This window comes from Ambystoma mexicanum, chromosome 6q (assembly GCF_040938575.1).
Source record: "Ambystoma mexicanum isolate Mex_15411 chromosome 6q, UKY_AmexF1_1, whole genome shotgun sequence".
NCBI lineage: Eukaryota > Metazoa > Chordata > Amphibia > Caudata > Ambystomatidae > Ambystoma > Ambystoma mexicanum.
In genome coordinates, this window is record NC_090937.1 from 1,589,542,479 (window position 1) to 1,589,559,377 (window position 16,899).

A 16,899-nucleotide genomic window follows, 5' to 3' on the forward strand; every position below is an offset into this window, starting at 1 on the left:
GAACAGATGAGTGTATAGAGTGGATAGAGCGGAAGAGTGGATAGAGCAGATGCGTGTATAGAGTGGATAGAACGGATGAGCGGATAGAACGGATGAGCTGATAGAACGGATGAGTGGATAGAATGGACACGTGGATAGAGCAGATGAGTGGATAGAGCAGATGAGGGGATAGAGCGCATGAGTGGATGGAGTGGATAGAACGGATGTGTGGATAAACGGATGTGTGGATAGAGTGGATGAGTGGATAGAGCAGATGAGTAGATAAGAGCGGATGAGTAGATAGAGCGGATGAGTGGATAGAGTGGATAGAACGGATGTGTGGATAGAGCGGATGAGTGGATAGAGCGGATGAGTGGATAGAGCAGATGAGTTGATAGAGTGGACGAGTGGATAGAGCGGATGAGTGAATAGAGTGGATAGAGCGGATGTGTAGATAGAGCGGATGAGTGGATAGAGCAGATGAGTGGATAGAGCGGATGAGTGGATAGAGGGGATGAGTGGATAGAGCGGACGAGTGGATAGAGCGGACGAGTGGATAGAGCGGACGAGTGGATAGAGCGGATGAGTGGATTGAGCGGATGAGTGGATAGAGTGGATAGAACAGATATATGGATAGAGCGGATGAGTGGATAGAGCAGATGAGTGGATAGAGCCGAGGAGTGGATAAGTGTATAAAACGGATGAGCGTATAGAACGGATGAGTGAAGAGATGAATATATAGAACTTGATATTGCTGCAGAATGCGTGAAAAACGCGAGTGCTTAAAGATGATGAGTGCTGGGAGCACATGAGTGAGTAGAGGGGATGAGTGCGTAGAGGGGGTGAGTGCGTAGAGGGGGTGAGTGCGTAGAGGGGGTGAGTGCGTAGAGGGGGTGAGTGCGTAGAGGGGATGAATGCCTAGAGGGGATGAATGCCTAGAGGGGGTGAGTGCGTAGAGGGGGTGAGTGTGTGGAGGGGGTGAGTGCGTGGAGGGGGTGAGCACGTAGAGCGGGTAAGCGCGTAGAGGGGGTGTGTGGGTGGAGGGGGTGAGCATGTAGAGAGAGTGAGTACCTAGATGGAGTGAGTGCGTAGACATTTGAAAGAGCACAAATCCCACCACCACGCTTACTCTCTCCTTTACATCACAACTCAACTAGAACACAGAGATACTATGACACCATTCGGTATAACTGTTCCCATACCAACATCTACTGCTCACTCCACATCATTCTAAGTAAACACTGCTGGTTACACACCCCCCAGCCAGGCGTTCTCCTCAGGCCTAACGCAGCCACATCCGGTCTGGATAAATCCTGCCAGAACGAACACATACTCCTGATCTCTCAACCACCACACATACCGCTAAGAAGCAGCTATTACATGGATCCCGCACGAGCTGCACACATATCCGGTGCTCACACGAACATTTAACTCTCTCTACCCTCTCTACTGATCTGAACTTCGGTTCCCAAGGGCGTTCAACCTACCAGCGCCTTCAGACCATACCAATGGTATATAAGGCGCTACATAAATGCAAAATACCAATAACAATAACAATAAAGCATCTTATGGTCCTAGTGGCAGTAAGACTACGGATTAATGGTACACCAAATATCTGGAACTAAGACGTTTGGCGCAGCTGTATGTAGTCTTGCCGAGCCCGTGCGAAAGTGGCATCAAATTGAGGAGTCAAAATTGATTCCACACAGTCAAGCTGGCCTTTTAAGTCAACCCTCCTTGGGCCATTCCTAGCCGGGCCCTTCACACTCCACTAATAAAATGCTAAACCTACCTTTGTTGCAATGGGTACGCAGCAGCAGTAGGAGGTTTTCTTATCAGGTCCCCAAATAATGGAATTCTATACCTCTTAACATGGTGCCCTGCCCCACCCCCGATCTTATCAGTTTGTGCAAGAATGTAGACACGTCTGTTGTAGCTCTTAAATGTGTCACTAATAGCTATTCAGTATTATCAGTCTCAATTAAGCAGCACTAAGATGCCAAGATGTGTTAACTGCGCTCTATACATTCCTAATAATTAGAAAGTAGAAAATGCCTGAGACCAAAAGCAAAGTTTCCACTAATAAAAGTGATTGTCACCTGCAATAGTAGCTTTTAAATGGAAGTGATCCCTTGTCTCGCTTTTAAATGGAAGTGATCCCTTGTCTCCCCAAGCACCTTTCTCACAAAGACACTTTGTTACTCATTTTTTTAAGTAGTTCCCCCATGTCCAATTTTCTTGCAATGCACCAACCTAATTCGACTGGCCTATTTCATCATCATATGAATAATGAGCTGTCTTTCCCCCTTTTAACCCTTTTTAACAGTTTTTAATTGAGGAATTCTATGTTTTAAAGGCAAACTGTTGTGGAATTGTATTCAGCTCAATGTCATACCCCACTGAAGGCCAGCAAAATCCTAAACCAATTGGAATACAAATACACCTTCAAATTCAAACACAAATATGTCAATACCTGACCAATCAAATTTTGCAGGAAGTGTTTGAAATAGTTCCGGAGCATGCTAACCCATGATGAATCCTTTTGATGGTTAGCTAAATTGTAAATAGTTCTGAGGTTTAGCTAATCTGTAAATAGTTCTGGAGATAAGTTAACTCTAAATAGTTCTGGAGGCCACCTGTCCTTTAAATTCTTCAGGGTTTTAGATAATCTGTAAATAGTTAGAAGCTATCTAGGCTGTAGATAGGTCTGGAGATGTAAATAGTTCAGCAGATTGCTACACTGTAAATATTCCTTGAGACTAGTTAAACTGGAGAAAGTGGTGAAAGTTATCTAAACTGTAACTAGCTCTGGACTTATTTAAACTTTAACATATTGTGTATCTAGTTACCCTGTAACTACTACTGGGGCATGATTCCAGAAACTTTGCTCCTCCGCAAGCAAAATGAATGCCCGAGAGTAAAAGATATAGGGCCTCATTACACGGTAGGCGGTGGACCAAGGTGCTATTAGCACCCTGGTCCATGTCGGTAAAATACCAGCACCGCCTTGGAGGAAAGGGAAATTACCTCCCTATTCCAAGGTTGGCGGGGCGGTAATTCCCTCTTCCCCCATTGCCCTTCCCCATTCCCATTTTTGCCCCATTGGGCATAATGGGAATGGGGAAGGTGCTAATTACGGTACCGCAAATTGCGGTACCGTAATTAGCACCCTGGTCCCTTTGCGGGTTGGTTTATAACACCTGCTAAAAAGCAGGCGTTAAAGTACCAACCCGCAAAGGGACCTCGTAATCAGGCGGTAAGGGTTAACGGTCACCAGTACCATTACCGGTGACCGTTAACCCTTACCGCCTTCCGTGTAATGAGGCCCATATTCTTTTAATGCATTTCCGCACCAGGGAAATGTTTACCATAGTCCTAGTCTTATGGTCAGGTGCAAAATTCTGAGCCATTTTCTGCACTAGTTCTAGTTTCTAAAATATGAAATATGTAAAATATGGCTAAAATATAGCCATGGTGATCAGCTAAGGTGTAAACAGTGAACTGGATTTATCTGAGATGTAAATAGATCGGGAGCTGACAAAGTTGTTGATACATCTGGGGAGAGGAAAGATGTAAATACTTCTCTCGGAAAGCGAAAGGGTGAATAGTTTAGGAGGTCAGCAAACCTGGAAATAGTTCTGAAAGATATAAGTGCCCAAGGGCTTAAAGTGTCCTTATCTTCTCTGGACACCTTTGCAGCTAAACTAATAAGGGACCATATTCATACTTTGGCAGATGGTCTTTCTTTTGTTATTAATACCTCACTGCAGGCCAACTGAAGAAAGGTTTCATTTTATTAATCTGTGTTTGAAAAAGGCAAATCTATATTCTTTGAATCCTGATAATTTTAAACCCATCTCTAATCTTCCCTTTATAATCAAAATTCTCAAACAAGACATTACAGCTCAAATGTCTGCATATCTAGAGAGAGAAAATGTACTTGCAGGTAATCAGTAGTGCTTTTAATTGTTAGGAGCTTCTTTGTATTTCTATGCTGGTAGGCCAGGGTTGTGGACAGCCTTGGTCTTGGGTGTCAGATATACACAGACGACTCATAAATCCTGATAGATCTCCAGTGGGACTATGAGAATGTCTCAAAGGTGGGGGCTTGCCTAGGGTCAGCCCGCTGCTGGGTGCAAGATAACTTTTTATGTGTTAATGGAGATAAGACCAACGTCATGTTAGTTGGCTGTTCTCCAGGCATGCCTCTGCCATTTCAATGGCCAGTATCTCTTGACCCACAGCCAAAGGCAGTGGATTTTGTCAGGAATCTTGGTGTCCTCTTTGACAGTCACCTGTATTGATCTCTCCATATGGAGGCAGTGGAGAAAGCTGCACACTTTCATTTATATAATCTAAGTAGATATAGTTATCTACTAGATGAGAATGATTAGTGCAGGCAGTAGCTCTCTGTAGAATCCAATAGTGTATGTTGCTTTATTTAGGAATTGCTGAGAAGTATATACGCTCTAAGAAGTTCCATACAGAGCCATCAGAGTGATTATTTAAAGAAACATGACCACATCTCTTAATCCTGTGCTTGTTGGGCTGGATCCCTATAGAGGACCAAATACATGTTCAAGACATATGTTATATAGTCTAACGGCTAATAATGCTGCTATTGCTCTTTCTTCTTCACTTTCTCCATCACTTGATTCACTTTATCCTTCTTCTCTGTTTTACGCGTCTCGTAAACCTGCCCAGCCTTGGCTTTCCTCCCATCTTCACTCAATGTGATGTGTCCATCGGCGCTTAGAAAGAAGCTGGTTAGAACTGAAAACGCCTGGGAATTACTCCTCTTATGTATCTTATCATGCTCTTTATGATAACTGTCTGTTCTCGGCTGAACAGTCTTACTTCTTTGACTTACTACAATCACAGTCTTCTCATCCTAAGTGAATCTTTCAAACTTTGTCTCATTTACTTTCATCTCCTATTCCTGATCCTTCAACTAATTCTACTGTTACTGCCACAGATCTTGCTATTTATTTTACTTCTAAAGTTTCTTCTTTTCGTTCAGCTATTGAATCTTCTTATACTCAGGCCTCTTTGTTGCCTTCTGCTTCACCTTAGGTATCCAATAAGAAAACCCTAGCAGATGTATTCCCGAAGAGATGATAATCTCATGGAGGAAGTCCCTGAAGAAATATAAAAAGACCAAGAAAAGGAGTTGGTGACATCACAAGAAAACAATCGTGACGCACGAAGAAGACTGGCTGAAGAAGAGAGTGTATGGACCTTATAGAAAGTGATGACGAAGTAGAGAGTTGCGCAAACTTTCATATGCGAAACAAAGATTGCAAGTGTGAAAAGCACTGCAGAAAATGCAAATCGTTCAATAACTGTACAGATGCAGTAACGCAAGTAGACTAAGTGATCATAGAAGCTGGCTATACGTAGTGAATAGACTGCAGGCAGAGCCGCTATTATATAGAATCTGGACATCGCTGTCACAATTTTTGTAAGTTCAAACCCATGGAGAGAAGAGCCGAGGGCAGTGTCGCAGCAAAGCATTAACCATGATTGTGGAAGAGGCTTGACGGGCTGTCTAGCCTGGGGTCAAGGTTGAAGCAGCCAAGACTAGTTATATATCTTTGAGGGCAGTGGACGTGAGATGCTGAATCATCCCTTGTTAAGGCGCAAAGAAAGAACACCATGTGTGTCAAGTTTTATTCATTTATGACAATTAAATGCAGCAAAATGGAGCAGATCTTGGTCTCCTGTCACACGAGTCAAGGATGAAAATAGCAAGCGGCCAAAGAATTCAAGAACAACGATAGTGCTTGCCCGCGCTTCCTTAATATCCCACAGGCAAGGATACTTGCAAGGCTATGTTCAAAGACAATCTTCATGGCAGAAGGCATGGGTAATGAGAGATGTTGGGCTAATTGGGTGGGGAGGTACAGTCAAGTTCGCCTCCTGACACCTGGGGTATGAGTTTACGTGCTGCTAGTGAGCCGAATGTTCCAAACTGGCACGAACTTGCCAACCAATTATAGAGGGCCATATAACGACCTTATAGTTTGAGAGCCAATGATGTACTGTGGATCTAATAATTGATGACGATGACTTGCACTAGGGCAGGGCATGAGTTGTCCACCTGACAGTAGATGTCCAATCACAACCCAATCCCCTATAGAACGGATACTTAGATGTTCCTCTTGAGCATATCATAACACCCCGTAGGTTTCTCTTATTTGCCACGTAGTATGCCGTCACGTATGATGAATGTTTACTATTTAAGTGTGATTTTTTATGAAATGCTTGGAGAGAATGCTGTCCGATGTCCGTTGGAACTCCATGTTTTAGACAATTGTTATTAAAACAGACAAACTTACCATCTTCCTGAGTTGGTTCTGTTATTTGAAGTATGAGTAACTCTGCTTCCGAACCACTGCATGATACGCTACCCAAAGGACCTTAAGTTTAGTTGGAAGAAAATATTAGAATGTTAGGTTTTGCAAGAAGATTGTTGGAAGCAGAGATTGGAGCTGAAAGAAGGAGGCAAATGGGGCTGCTGATGTAAGAACTTAAATAAAGAAGATTACCTTGTTCAGTTGATCCTTGATCCGACATTCACGTGTTTCTTGAAGGTGAGGACATAATACCATGCTTCAAATTTAGAAAATTGTAAATTGTCTTGTCTGTAACTGTTTGTCAACTATTATGAATTTTTCAGTTCCAAAGTAATTTACTTTGAGTGTTTGGCTGTCAACTGTGAAATGTGTTGTCTTTATCTATTAGAGAATACTCTTCTTTGGAGACTTTTAGGCAATGTTTAAAGCAACATCTTTTTTTATTACTAGTGCCTCGATTTCATATGTATTCTTTTTATGTAATGAATAGTGATTATATCGTGTTTCGATTGATATATTTTTATAATTCTCCAGTATTATTTGCTATCTTGTTTGTATATTATTTGTTTTATTTTTAAAAACGGGTTCGTTGGTAAATCGATTGCTTAAAATATGGTTTTTACTACTACTTGTACTACTACTGTTACTACTGCTACTGCTACTACTACTACTCCTACTACTGCTACTGCTACTACTGCTACTATTGCTACTACTACTGCTGCTACTACTATTGCTACTACTGCTACTAGTAGTATTTCTACTACTGTTGCTACTGATACTGATACTGCTGCTACTACTACTACTGCTACTACTGCTACTATTGCTGCTACTACTACTGCTACTGCTACTGTTATTTCTGCTACTACTACTGCTGCTACTACTACTACTACCACTACTACTACTACTACTACTACTACTACTACTACTACTACTACTACTGTAATAGTTCTGGAGATATTCTAGCTGTGAATATGACTGCAGATATGCATGATCCAAATTGTTCTTGGGGTTATCTTAGTTCTAGGTCTGTCTGAATAATAGCAAAAAATGAATTAGTTTTTGATCTCACTAAGTTTTAAATAGTTCTAGTGGTAAGATAAACTGTGAATAGTTCTGGAAGTAAGCAAACTTGTTGGGCTATGTCAGCACTTTAAACAATACAATGAAATAAAATAAATAGTTGTGAAGCTATACAGGGTGAAAATAGCTTTCCATAAATGTAAGATGTGAATAGTCCTGGGGCTAACTAATTCTGTATGTAGTTCTTCAGGGTAATTAAAATATACATCATTTTTAGGGTTGCTCAACTGTAAATGCTTCTGAATATTGCTATACTGTTAACAATTCTGAAGATTAACTCAACTATAGATGGTTCAGAAGATATCTAGGCTGTAAATAGTTCTGCTGATATGTAGTTCTGGATGTCGCTAAGTGGTAAATAGTTGAAGGCTAACTCAACTGTTAATAGTTCTGGGGTTAGCTAAACCTTAGGTAGTTTTGAAGCCTGCAAAGCTGTAAATAGTTCTGGAGGGTAGCTAAACTGTAACTAGTTCTGGAGGTTGGCTAAGCTGTAAATAGTTCTGGAGAAGTCTAAATTGTAAATAACTCTACAGCGGTTTAGGATGTAAATTGTCCTGAAGCTAGCTGAACTTTAAATAGTTCTGGGGAATATTAATGCTGTAATTAGTCATGACGATATCTAATTTGTGATTGGCAGAGGCATGGACAGGGAAGGGTATCAGTGTGGTATGGTTTGCTGCTGCTGTTCATGGGTTAACAGGAATACTACTCTGAGTGCACTGGTCTATGAACATATTACGTGTTTGTCAGTAATTATAATATTTGGAGGTGTTTATAATTGTGTTTTATTTTTTCTAGTGCCTTGAAGCTGTTAGATATGGCATTGTTGCACTTTATACATAAAACAAAAATACCCTCAAAAGGTCAGACCCAATTGCGCTGGGAACAAAAGACAGATTGTAAATTAAATCCCTGGAGCCCACACAGCATCAATGCTCTGTCTGCAGTACTGTTTCCTTTATTAGATATAATACAATGATATCACCGATTTCTGTACCTACCCGGCATGCAATGGATCCTAGGTACAGGATTAAACACATTGTTTTGGGAAGTATATACCTCCTCTATCTGCAGGATAGACAATATACATGTGCACACATAAGCTGCACATCAATATTAAGGTCTCTTACACACATGATATGATATGGCATTTATAACGCGCCTATACACACACAAGTGTTTCAAGGTATGACGAGGCAAGGGAGGGGAAACAGAGGGAGGTCAGAGACAGTGTTCCTACTAGGCCAGGTAACATTGTGATCGCGCAAGTGCAGGGGGGGAATTGCAGTGGGAAAGGGGAAAGGACAGTGCAGTACATAGGTGAACAGTAAGATAAATAAGGACAATAAATGAAAGCTCGGCCAGCAGGTGGCAAGTGCAAGGGTAAGTGCAGACATCAGGTGTCAAGTGCAAGTAGGTGTATGGGGATACAGAACAGACCCTGAGTGCAGGGGGGTAGTGCAGGTGTGCAACTGGCGGGGAGGGAACTTGGGCCGAGATCAGAGGGTAGCCAGGTAACCAGTGCAGTTTCAGCCAGGAGATCAGCAGGAGAGAGAAAGCAGAAGCAAAGAGGAAGGTCTTGAGGTGCTTCCGGAACCGGAGATGGTTTCCTCAAGTTTCAGAGAGGCAGGGAGGCTGTTCCAGAGGGAGGCCCCTGCAGAGGAAAGAGATCTACCACCAACCTGCTGTTTGGAGAAGCGACTGCCCCTGAGGGAGTTGGAGGTGGATGAGCGAAGATCTCGAGAGGGAAGATATTTAGGAAGAGAGAGTTGAAAGTATTGATGTCCCAGGCCCCAGAAGGCCTTGTGGACAATGCAGAGGGTTTTGAACTTAATCCTCATAGCTACTGGGAGCCAGTGCAGAGATTTCAGCCCTGGAGAGATACGATCCCTAGGCTTGAGGCCAATGACAAGGCTTGCAGTCCTGTTTTGGATGAGTTGCACAGGGCGGAGAGTAGAGGCAGGCAAATTTAGAAAGAGGCTGTTGCAGTAGTCCATCCTAGAGAGAACCAGAGCTCTGGAGACAGTGAGCTTCTGGGGGAAGGAGAGGAAAGGAAGAATACCTCTGGGGAGGTGCAGCTGGTAGTGGGACTTCTTAGAGACGTCAGAGATGTGAGGAGAGAAGGAGAGAGTGGAGTCAAAACTGACCCCGAGGTTTTTAGCCTCACAGATGGGAGCAGGAAGAGGGCCAAGAGAGGCCGGCCAGAGAGTGACAGGAAAGGAGGGAGCGAGTGTGCTGATGAGGAGAATCTCGGTCTTACTGGCATTAAGGCAGAGATCATTGGATGGATGGCAGACAGACAGTCAGAGATGAGAGAAGGGGAAGAGGTGGAGGAAGGGAGCCTGACGATGAGTTGAGTGTCATTCGCATAGCACTGAAAGTTAGGGCAGAGAGCGGCAATGCGGTGGGAAAGATGTGCCAGGTATTGGTTGTACAGCCGGGGAGACAGGTTAGACCCCTGGGGAACACCACAGGTAGGGATAGAGGAGAGGAGAGGAGAGGAAGGACCCAAGTTGGACCTGAGAGGGTCGATCGGAGAGGAAGGAGTGATACCCAGGTTATCACGGAGACGGTTGAGCAGGATGGCATGGTTGACCGTGTCAAAGGCAGAAGAAAGATCAAGTAAGATGAGGACGCAAGGGGTGTTGGAATCTAGGTTGGAAAGCAGGTCTTCACGGATGTTCAGGAGAGCAGTTTCTGTACTTCTGGCAGCTCTGAAACCAGACTGATGGTCATGAAGACAACCACCAGATTCAGTGTTAAGGTTAAGCTGGGAGATGGGCAGCTTTTCCAGCAGTTTGCCCAGGAAAGGAGTGATGGAGTTTGGGAGATAGTTAGCTGGGCAGGAAGGGTCAGCAGAGGGTTTTTTAAGAAGAGGGTGCACAAGGAAGTGCTTCAGGGTGGAGGGGAAGACTCCAGTGGTGAAGGAGTGGTTGCAGAAATCAGCCAGAGCAGGCGCCGGAGTGTCAATGTGATCCTTGTTGGTTTTGGAAGAACAGGGGAGAAACTTTTTTGACAAGACTTTCATAGATCAGACTTGTCTGGAATCCTTGTCTGAGGAGAACAGGGCAAAGGCACAGAAGGAGGGAGGAGAGGTGGCCGCAGAAGGGCCAGAGGAAGAGCAGGGAGTAGAGAGAGGAGGGGGAGAGGAAGAGAGAGAGGACAGGATGTCCTGAGTTTTAGAGATGAAATGAGAAACAACACAGGGAGAGAGCAGGAAACGGACAGGGCCTGTGGAACAAGAGGCACAGAAAGCAAACAAAAATAAGCAAATTAGGAAGTCTAGGCGAGACGGGGCACAGCTCCTCTCACCTGGCAGCACCTCGAGGCAAAAGGTGCATCGGGGCTACAGCGGCGACTAGGTTCGCCAGCTGCAGATGGAAAGCCAATCACGGCCTGGAAGGAGGGTTGGGAGGCGGGAACAAAATAACACGCGGAGAGAGCAAGAATCGGGCAGGGTCAGGGGAACAAGAGGCACAGAAAGCAAACAAAAATAAGCAAATTAGGAAGTCTAGGAGAGACGGGGCACAGCTCCTCTCACCTGGCAGCACCTCGAGGCAAAAGAATACTGGATCCATGGAATCCTCTGCTATAAAGCAAAGCACTGAAAGCAACTTCAGAAGCACTCCACTGCTAAAACAAACATAAATACAGCAGAGTAATAAAAGTAATAATGTCAGTTCAGAATCAAGCAGCAGGTTGTGACGTTTCATCTGTTGAAATTTGTTTAACATCTTTGCTTGCAGATTTAAAAATGATATGTTCCAATATACTGGCATGTGTTGAATATTGACTACAAGCAGGTGATTATCACACATCCTCTGCCTGATTGTATTTAAGTCTCCAAGGAGTATAGCCATACATAGGTAGTTTGCAGAGACCTCAAGTTACGACAGGTCAGCTTTGAAGTAACCAGTCCAGACATTTAAGGTTCACATCATATTGCATTCTGGTACACAGATTCATACAGTTATAATGTGTTCAGGAACAGAAAATGACACGGTAAACAAATGCCAGGAGTTATAGAACATGACTGGATAGCACTGTTTCAGCATATTAACAACAAAATAGGAGTGTGAATGCAGTAGTGAGGTTAGGCGTTGAGAATGGATTGTGCTTTTTCTGCATTACTGATAAGAAATTTAGGTATATTCACATGGGATTTATAAAACACAAACCTAGCAATGAGATGCAATGGAGCACTGTCCGTGAGGAAGGTTTACAAGTAAAGAGATGTGATAGCAGTGAAGATGGGATGGGTGGGAGTGCAGGGGAGAGGGATGCACCAGACAGAGAGAATTAGGATTCTGTGGAGCGATCAGGGATTCGCAAAATATTCTTTGAAGATTATGGATGTCAGGTCCTTCCTAAAGTACAGGATGGAGGAAGCCAGTCTTACAGATGCTGAGCACATGCTCCAGATAAGGACTGTTGAGCAGGAAAGGCAGTTCTCTGTATCCAGCATGGCAATGTTGTGGCTTCTGATGGGTTGCTGGCCTCTGGAGGTGCCGGGTTTCTTAGCCAGGTAGAGTGGTGGAAGCAAAGATACTTGCCCTACGGTCAAAATAAAGATCCCAAATAAAGAGTATGTGAACAATTTATCATGTATGGTGCATGCAAAAATATCTATGATTAATATCAGAAAAAACAGGAACTGCATTTAATGAATTGAATGTATTCCATCAACAAACAATAATCTGTCGAGGAGCAAAACAATTAAGTGTAAGTTATTTATTATTGACAAGGTATGTCCAAGTTGTTAGAGCAATTTGTTATTTTTTTATTTTTTAATGTTGTTGTTTAATAAATAACCTTTAACATACACAATATAAATGTTCAAGATATTCAATAAACAGTATTTCATTAAATAAAAACACATATTACATCATGAAGCAATTGTATAAAAATCATGAATGAGAATATATCTGCTTACGAGAATTTGGAAAGGTGCACTGCTTTAATAAAATGAATAACTGCAATTAATATATCATTGGAGCGGCCGGCTAAACAGGCGGCCCATATTAGATCACCTTGCGTCATAGAAAATAATTTGGGGACGCTCCTAAAATGGTCAAAACGCAACGGTTGAGTAGCTTGACAATATAACATCAGATGTTCCATAGTTTCTACGATACCCCGCATTGTGCAAAACCGACAAGTCGCTAAATCTTCGATTATGATTCTGTATCGGACCAACGTACGTTTAGTTGGTATCAAACACCATCGGAATCTGAAAAACAAAGAGCGTATACTTCTGTCAAGCTACAGAGAAAGAAAAGGGGCGAGTACACCCAATTTTTTATGTTCATTCCTTAGATGGTAAAGTGAGGACATTCTCAACAGTACAGATCCAGTCAAAGGTATAGAGAACATTCTTAGTAGAATCTGAACGCTGTTCTTCGGTAGAGCTCCCAATTTCTTTCTGAAGATTTTTACAAAAGTTATAAATTTCTTTTAGCCACATAGTTTTGTTTTTTTCTAATAGATCTCATAGATGAACAAACAGGTAATTCATAGAATTTCGCAGAAAAGTGTCGCAAGCGGCTGGCGCAGAGTGTCCGCGTGCGATTGTCTGCGCCAGGCACGTGCGCTAAAACCGATTTCCGCGCACAGCGTATTCATGGATTTCAGGCTCCCAAACCAGCCGTGGCGCAGAGTATCGCAGCGACCCTGCAGCAGCGCCAGTAACGCCCCCAAGAACGCCCTCGCGCAAGGAAAAGCCATCAAAATCGCTAAATCATCGCAAAGGGCTGCGCTAACCCTGGACCAGTCTACAGGGCTGCCAAACAAGGAACGCAAAGCGGGTAACGTGCATATCAGGGGTACGCGTGAAGTTCTACACGCGATTGGCCAGGGTACGTGTATTACAGGGGTGCGCGTGAATTATCACACGCGATTTGGCTTGGTACGTGTATTACAGGGGTGCGTGGGAAGTTCTACACGCGATTGGCCAGGGTACGTGTATTACAGGGGTACGTGGGAATTATCACACGCGATTCGGCTGGGTACGTGTATTACAGGGGTGCGCGGGAATTCTCACATGCGATTTGGCCAGGTACGTGTATTACAGGGGTGTGCGGGAAGTTCTACACGCGATTCTGCTGGGTACGTGTATTACAGGGGTGCGCGGGAATTTCCACATGCGATTTGGCCAGGTACGTGTATTACAGGGGTGCGCGGGAATTATCACACGCGATTTGGCTTGGTACGTGTATTACAGGTGTGCGTGGGAAGTTCTACACGCGATTGGCCAGGGTACGTGTATTACAGGGGTACGTGGGAATTATCACACGCGATTTGGCTGGGTACATGTATTACAGGGGTACACGGGAAGTCCTACACGCGATTCGGCTGGGTACGTGTATTACAGGGGTACGTGGGAATTATCACACGTGATTTGGCCTGGTACGTGTATCACAGGGGTGCGTGGGAAGTTCTACACGCGATTGGCCAGGCTACGTGTATTACAGGGGTGCGCGGGAATTCTCACATGCGATTTGGCCAGGTACGTGTATTACAGGGGTGTGCGGGAATTATCACACGCAATTAGGCTGGGTGGGTCCTCACAGGTGTTCCCTGTACACCCTCCACGGCCCCTGCAGGCAGCCCACAAAACAGGGGACTACCCTGCACACCTGCTCATGTCCCCCTGCACCCCCACCCCCCAGCAGTGCAGGGGCATCCTCCACCAGGCCCCCACCCATGTCCCCTATCACCCCCACCCCCCGCCACCAGGGGCACCCTCCACCAGGCCCCCACCCATGTCCCCTATCACCCCCACCCCCCCGCCACCAGGGGCACCCTCCACCAGGCCCCCACCCATGTCTCCCAACACCCCCACCCCCCAGCAGTGCAGGGGCACCCTCCACCAGGCCCCCACTCATGTCTCCCACCACCCCCACACCCCTGCCACCATGGGCAGACTCCAGCAGGCCCCCACTCATGTCTCCCACCACCCCCACCCCCCAGCCACCAGGGTCACCCTCCACCAGGCCCCCACTCATGTCTCCCACCACCCCCACACCCCTGCCACCATGGGCAGACTCCAGCAGGCCCCCACTCATGTCTCCCACCACCCCCACCCCCCAGCCACCAGGGTCACCCTCCACCAGGCCCCCACTCATGTCTCCCACCACCCCCACCCCCCAGCCACCAGGGTCACCCTCCATCAGGCCCCCACTCATGTCTCCCACCACCCCCACACCCCTGCCACCATGGGCAGACTCCAGCAGGCCCCCACTCATGTCTCCCACCACCCCCACCCCCTAGCCACCAGGGTCACCCTCCACCAGGCCCCCACTCATGTCTCCCACCACCCCCACCCCCCAGCCACCAGGGGCACCCTCCACCAGGCCCCCATCCATGTCTCCCACCACCCCACCCCCCAGCAGTGCAGGGGCACCCTCCACCAGGCCCCCATCCATGTCTCCCACCACCCCCACCCCCCAGCCACCAGGGGCACCCTCCACCAGGCCCCCATCCATGTCTCCCACCACCCCCACCCCCCAGCAGTGCAGGGGCACCCTCCACCAGGCCCCCACTCATGTCCCCTATCACCCCCACCCCCCAGCCACCAGGGGCATCCTCCACCAGGCCCCCACCCATGTCTCCCACCACCACCACCCCCCAGCCACCAGGGGCACCCTCCACCAGGCCCCCACCCATGTCCCCTATCACCCCCACCCCCAGCAGTGCAGAGGCACCCTCCACCAGGCCCCCACTCATGTCCCCTATCACCCCCACCCCCCAGCAGTGCAGGGGCAGCCTCCACCAGGCCCCCACCCATGTCTTCCAACACCCCCACCCCCCAGCAGTGCAGGGGCAGCCTCCACCAGGCCCCCACCCATGTCCCCTATCACCCCCACCCCCCAGCAGTGCAGGGGCACCCTCCACCAGGCCCCCACTCAAGTCCCCTATCACCCCCACCCCCCAGCCACCAGGGGCACCCTCCACCAAGCCCCCACTCATGTCTCCCACCACCCCCACCCCCCAGCAGTGCAGGGGCACCCTCCACCAGGCCCCCACTCATGTCTCCCACCACCCCCACCCCCCAGCATCCAGGGGCACCTTCCACCAGGCCCCCACCCATGTCTCCCACCACCCCCACCCCCCAGCCACCAGGGGCACCCTCCACCAGGCCCCCATCCATGTCTCCCACCACCCCCACCCCCCAGTAGTGCAGGGGCAGCCTCCACCAGGCCCCCACTCATGTCCCCTATCACCCCCACCCCCCCGCCACCAGGGGCACCCTCCACCAGGCCCCCACCCATGTACCCTATCACCCCCACCCCCCCGCCACCAGGGGCACCCTCCACCAGGCCCCCACCCATGTCTCCCAACACCCCCACCCCCCAGCAGTGCAGGGGCACCCTCCACCAGGCCCCCACTCATGTCTCCCACCACCCCCACACCCCTGCCACCATGGGCAGACTCCAGCAGGCCCCCACTCATGTCTCCGACCACCCCCACCCCCCAGCCACCAGGGTCACCCTCCACCAGGCCCCCACTCATGTCTCCCACCACCCCCACCCCCCAGCCACCAGGGGCACCCTCCACCAGGCCCCCACTCATGTCTCCCACCACCCCCACACCCCAGCCACCAGGGTCACCCTCCACCAGGCCCCCACTCATGTCTCCCACCACCCCCACCCCCCAGCAGTGCAGGGGCACCCTTCACAAGGCCTCCATCCATGTCTCCCACCACCCCCACCCCCCAGCAGTGCAGGGGCAGCCTCCACCAGGCCCCCACCCATGTCTCCCAACACCCCCCCCCCAGCAGTGCAGGGGCAGCCTCCACCAGGCCCCCACCCATGTCCCCTATCACCCCCACCCCCCAGCAGTGCAGGGGCACCCTCCACCAGGCCCCCACCCATGTCTCCCAACACCCTCACCCCCCAGCAGTGCAGGGGCACCCTCCAACAGGCCCCCACCCATGTCTCCCACCACCCCCACCCCCCAGCAGTGCAGGGGCAGCCCCCACCAGGCCCCCACCCATGTCTCCCAACACCCCCACCCCCCAGCAGTGCAGGGGCAGCCTCTACCAGGCCCCCACCCATGTCCCCTATCACCCCCACCCCCCAGCAGTGCAGGGGCACCCTCCACCAGGCCCCCACCCATGTCCCCTATCACCCCCAACCCCCAGCCACCAGGGGCACCCTCCATCAGGCCCCCACCCATGTCCCCTATCACCCCCACCCCCAGCAGTGCAGGGGCACCCTCCACCAGGCCCCCACCCATGTCCCCTATCACCCCCACCCCCCAGCCACCAGGGGCACCCTCCACCAGGCCCCCACTCATGTCCCCTATCACCCCCACCCCTCAGCAGTGCAGGGGCACCCTCCACCAGGGCCCCACTCATGTCCCCTATCACCCCCACCCCCCTGCCACCAGGGGCACCCTCCACCAGGCCCCCACCCATGTCTCCCAACACCCCCACCCCCCAGCAGTGCAGGGGCACCCTCCACCAGGCCCCCACTCATGTCCC

At 48.5% G+C, this 16,899-nt stretch overlaps 1 long non-coding RNA gene across 1 annotated transcript in view; it reads left to right on the top strand.

Annotated features, from left to right (window-relative positions):
* The window catches only part of LOC138515657 (uncharacterized), a 31,741-nt gene extending 25,203 nt beyond the window's left edge, over positions 1 to 6,538 (top strand). Inside the window, exon 2 of the long non-coding RNA XR_011282140.1 lies at positions 5,053 to 6,538. This is a non-coding gene — a long non-coding RNA (uncharacterized lncRNA). The remainder of the gene's footprint in view (positions 1 to 5,052) is intronic.
* Positions 6,539 to 16,899: the final 10,361 nt, after the last annotated feature.